Here is a 6,040-nt window from a genome sequence, read left to right as displayed (position 1 = left end):
TCTCTTTAGTAGCCTAGGTCGTACTCTGTAAGTTTGTAATTGTTCACACATGACAATGACTATGTGGGACATGTGGCTACTCTGATGTGAAATGGTGATATCCAAAGTGTAAATATGTTCAGGTTGACTTCTTTTCTGTCAGCTTTGGAAAAGGAAGGGTCCAATGTGTCATATAATGAGTCGGTTCTTTGATGTTGAGAGGTGTTAATATTTTCCAACAGTGAACATGGCAACATTGTGATGAAATTTGGTGACAATATTTAGTTTGAATAGCTCAATACTTAAATTATGTTTTTGTCAAAAACACAAAAGTTTTTCCGAAGAACTTACAGGAAGAGAGATGACATGTCTTTTGTTGTTTATAACTTTGTCACTTACTATTAATTAATTAATTACTTCGTCCCAAAGTTGTTTATGTGCAAATTGTGTCACAGAGCGAAGGAGATAGTGAATTAAGTCTGTTTACATTACCTACTGGTGCACAATAAAGTTCTTGAACCTGTACAGATTCACTAGACTATTGCTTTAATTTTCTTTTGTGTACAGTATATTGTAGTAAAGTTAGAAATACACTGCATGTTCTATGATGCATAGCATTAAAACCTTCTCATTTATTGTTCCACTTGTATACATCTAATACAACCAATATGACTTGATCTTGGTGACTGAGAAGACGAAAATGGATTTGTAATAATCAGTAAGGCCACACCAATTTAATTTCTTGGTTCACGGATTTTTTCATAAAAAATATGGAGCGAGAGGGCGAAATAAAAATAAAAATTGTAAAATGGTTGGGGCAAAGGTAAGGGCTAATCCAAAACATAAAGAATAAAATTAAAAAGTTTTCAGCTTGAAAAAAGTACGAAAACACTATTACTGTACAGTAACAGCACCTGTACCCACACTTCAAGGAGCTTATGATATAAATGCCAATTTGCCACACCAGAAAGTTAGTGAATGGTTTCACTAATGGTGAAAATTTGCTGAGTGGCAATTTTTATTTTTTTTTTCCAAAAAATTGGAGCGAGCGAATCCGTGAACCAAGACATTAAATTGGTGTGGCCTAAATGAGTAAAGATTAACTGATGACAAAATTTAGACTTTTATAAGAACTGATGGGAGTTTATCTATCTGAATCGACATCTATTTCTCACAACTCACAAATAAATAAACAATAAAAAGTTCGAATAACTCAAAAGAGATTGTGGTATCACGAAAAAGGAAGCAGTTATCCTATTGATATTTCATATACAGATTTATATGAAAAATTATGTCAATTTTACAATATGACAATCTAACCCTACCTCATTTTTGTAAGGCCACACCAATTTAATTTCTTGGTTCACGGATTTTTTCAATAAAAATATGGAGCGAGAGGGCGAAATAAAAATAAAAATAAAGATAAAAATTGTAAAATGGTTGGGGTAAAGGTAACGGCTAATCCAAAACATAAAGAAAAAAGTTTTCAGCTTGAAAAAAGTACAAAAACACTATTTTTGTACAGTAACAGCACCTGTACCCACACTTTAAGGAGCTTATAATATAAAGGCCAATTTGCTACACCAGAAAGTTGGTGAATGGTTTCATTAATGGTGAAAATTTGCTGATTGGTGATTTTTATTTTTATTTTTTTTCCCAAAAAATAGGAGCGAGCGAATCCGTGAACCAAGAAATTAAATTGATGTGGCCTAATGATGTACTTTCCCTGTACATGTTTTACCGTAGCACCTGTCCAAAAACAAATTGCTTTGTGATATCTTTAATAACAAATGCTCTTTTTGACTCAGAAGAGCAAATGGAATTTTTTAAACAAGTTACATATATATATTTGATGTCAGAAAATTATTCCACACCCAATAAAGTTGGTTTGAAGAAAATTGGACATCGTTTCGCGATATCTAATATTTTTGCAAAAAAAAAAATGCTCTTTTGGGGTAAATTGAGCTATTTTCATCAATAAGTTGCATATTTCATGTCAGAAAATTATTCCGCACCCAACAAAGTTAGTTTGAAGAGAATCAGACATCATTTCGCGATATCTTCTTTTTTTTTGTGAAAAATGCTCTTTTTGCTTCAGAAGAGCAAATTGAGCTGTTTTGACCAATTATTTGCATATTTCATGTCAGAAAATCATTCCGCACCCAACAAAGTTGGTTTGAAGAAAATCGGACATCGTTTCGCGATATCTTTTTTTTTTTTTGCGAAAAATGCTCTATTTGCCTCAGAAGGGCAAATTGAGCTGTTTTTACCAAAAATTTGCATATTTCATTTCATTAAATTATTCCGCACCCAACAAAGTTGGTTTGAAGAAAATCGGATATCGTTTCGCGATATCTTTTTTTTTTTGCGAAGAAATGCTCTTTGTGTCTCAGAAGAGCAAATTGAGCTGTTTTTACCAATAATTTGCATCTTTCGTTTCAGAAAATTATTTCGCACCCAACAAAGTTGGTTTGAAGAAAATCGGATATCGTTTCGCGATATCTTTTTTTTTGCGAACAAATGCTCTTTTTGCCTCAGAAGAGCAAATTGAGCTTTTTTGACCAATAATTTGCATATTTTATGTCAGAAAATTATTTCGCACCCAACAAAGTTGGTTTGAAGAAAATCGGACATTGTTTCGCAATATCTTATGTTTTTGCGGAAAAAATGCTTTTTGTCTCAGAAGGGCAAATTGAGCTGTTTTTACCAATAATTTGCATATTTCGTTTCAGAAAATTATTTCGCACCCAACAAAGTTGGTTTGAAGAAAATCGGATATCGTTTCGCGATATCTTTTTTTTTTGCGAACAAATGCTCTTTTTGCCTCAGAAGAGCAAATTGAACTTTTTTGACCGATAATTTGCATATTTGATGTCAGAAAATTATTCCGCATCCAACAAAGTTGGTTTGAAGAAAATCGGACATTGTTTCGCAATATCTTATGTTTTTGCGGAAAAAATGCTTTTTGTCTCAGAAGGGCAAATTGAGCTGTTTTTACCAATAATTTGCATATTTTATGTCAGAAAATTATTCCGCACCCAACAAAGTTGCTTTGAACAAAATCGGACATCGTTTCGCGATATCTTTTTTTTTTTTGCGAAAAATGCTCTATTTGCCTCAGAAGGGCAAATTGAGCTGTTTTTACCAAAAATTTGCATGTTTCATTTCATTAAATTATTCCGCACCCAACAAAGTTGGTTTGAAGAAAATCGGATATCGTTTCGCGATATCTTTTTTTTTTGCGAAAAAATGCTCTTTTTGTCTCAGAAGAGCAAATTGAGCTGTTTTTACCAATAATTTGCATATTTCGTTTCAGAAAATTATTTCGCACCCAACAAAGTTGGTTTGAAGAAAATCGGATATCGTTTCGCGATATCTTTTTTTTTTTGCGAACAAATGCTCTTTTTGCCTCAGAAGAGCAAATTGAGCTTTTTTGACCAATAATTTGCATATTTTATGTCAGAAAATTATTTCGCACCCAACAAAGTTGGTTTGAAGAAAATCGGACATCGTTTCGCGATATCTTATGTTTTCGCAAAAAATGCTCTTTTTGCCTCAGAAGAGCAAATTGAACTTTTTTGACCGATAATTTGCATATTTGATGTCAGAAAATTATTCCGCATCCAACAAAGTTGGTTTGAAGAAAATCGGACATCGTTTCGCAATATCTTATGTTTTGGCGGAAAAATGCTCTTTTTGTCTCAGAAGGGCAAATTGAGCTGTTTTTACCAATAATTTATGTTACAACATTATTCTGCACCTAACAAAGTTGGTTCAAAGAAAATCGTTTCGCGATATCTTATGTCGCCAAATTCGGTAATAAACGTTAACGTCATCTATCTGACCTGGTGTAAAAAAAGCTGCGCATGCCTACTTTTTAATTTAAATGTCCCTAGGTACGTCCTCTTATACCTAGAAGATGTAGCCAATACTGTCAATCAACTCGAAGAAAAAAGGTAAAGAGTACCGCTGTAACAAACGTTGCCAGTAACGTTTGTTACCTGCCCTGTAATTCACAACCAATGGGTACAAAAATAAAAAGTTGCCATTTTTGGCTACGGGTAAAAGAGGAATTTTCCCAAACAATCATGTAGTTTTGACTGAAAAATGAGCTGTTTTATTTTTCGACCCAAAAATCGCCAATTTTGTATTTCAATGAGGACGAGTGAACTACCAAACCCTACCTCTTCTTTTTGTGATGAAGGACTTTCCCGGTACGTTTTTTAGCATCGGGCCAAAAATAGAAGAAATTAATTGCCTTTAACTTCCAATTGAATAAAGGAAGGACAAACCTATTAACGGCAAGTGTAGATAGTGATATGTGCCTACCGTTGTAAAAGGTTCATCGAAAATCACCGTGCCGTTCTTGTTTTACAAAGGAAACTGCGATTGTTCGTGATGCGCTTCAAATCGACCTTGATTTGCGGATGCGAAACGTGGATGTCACGATGTGGCCCTGCATCGAGCGCAAAACTGTAACATGAAATGATGCTGAAATGGTTTATTAGATTAAAAACTGTTGCACCCTAAGGGCTGAATTGCAATTTTTGTACATTGTTCACTTCACATATACGTACATATACGACATATTAAATACGTTACACTAACATGTCCTATTCCTTTAAAAAAACACTGCAAGTTTTCACTTGGGAGTCTGACGCAATAGGGGAAAGTGCTGTTACTCAACCGGGACGTCCTACATTTGAAACTAGTGAAGCTGACATTATTTCTTAAAGTTCCCCCGCCGCAATGGGAGCCATGAACTGTATCTGCTAGAGTTCGCAAGAGATTGCGCATATCTAAGACATAGGATGTCCCTCCTCAGCTGAGCGTTCAGACGACTGAGACCTGTTATGCGCAGAGCAGACTCATAGGTGAGATCAGGTGACGTACTCTGGTCCCAGTTTTTAAACATATTTGTATCTCATCTGAGATGCAACAGATTTTTTGTCATATTCGTCACACATGTTCATGTGAACTTATTCAGCCTTTCTCTGAAATCCCGTCATGCGGGGTTCAAATTGGCCTAAAATTGCCTATGTGGAACATATCGGTCGGGTGCGCCCTCACTTTGTGCGATACTGGAACGTCAGCAGTGGTTTTCATATCTCTCCTAGAAAACGACGGATTTGTACCAAACTTGGTCGACATGTCTATGAAAACTTACCAAGTCACTGTATGAATTCTCGTTAAATCATATTGATTGGTTATTGAGTTTTGAGCTGTTGAAGTTTGGAAAATAAAAAGTGGACTTCATAGATAAACGTTCGGGTATACCGAGTGTAACCACTTGCAGAGGGAAGTGCTGATATCGCCGAACTACTTTTAGTAGAGTTATATGGAAATTTGTGACTATTTCAGGATGGACATCATTTTGTAATGTCGGACTTTCCGAGTTTGGACTTTTGTGAGATCACGGAAACTGACGACTTCGACAGATAAATGGACTCATGTACCTTCAAACAATTGTAAAATAACGAAAAGAGCAACATTTCTAGCAACACAGATAGCTCATTTCTAACAACACAGATAGCTCAGTATATTAGCCCACCGTTGTGAAAGTTTTAAGTAAAAATATAGCTCCCCTTGAATGTAGGGCTGTTCGGCACTTGGGCAGATAGGCCCCATTCCAATCCGGGTGTTTTGGCCCCAGGCCTAGGACATTTCGACCTCAGATTCAGGACATTTCGGGCCCAGGTCCGGCTGGCTCCGTTTATCGATATCTAACACGATATATCTTACCACTAAGAAGTCCTTATCAAAACCCAATATGGAGAAACATGGTAGTTTCCCATCAACCGCCAGGCTGTAAAAAACGTAACGTTACAGGTGTGTGCTCAGAATCGTCTCTGCGGAACATAGCGGTTGGAACGCGGCTTCCGCGATCTGAACGTGAACGTTTAAAACTTCATATGTCTCTTATGACTCTATTATGAGAATCGGATTTCTTTCACATTTGGCTGAAATGTTCATAAATGCTTGCAAAGTCGCTATGCCAATTGCTATACTGAAATCATTGATCATTATCGAGTTACTTGGTACTAGGTAACTTTGTGATCAG

The sequence above is a fragment of the Branchiostoma floridae genome, chromosome 2 (assembly GCF_000003815.2).
Source record: "Branchiostoma floridae strain S238N-H82 chromosome 2, Bfl_VNyyK, whole genome shotgun sequence".
NCBI lineage: Eukaryota > Metazoa > Chordata > Leptocardii > Amphioxiformes > Branchiostomatidae > Branchiostoma > Branchiostoma floridae.
Note: the sequence above shows the minus strand (reverse complement) of the source record.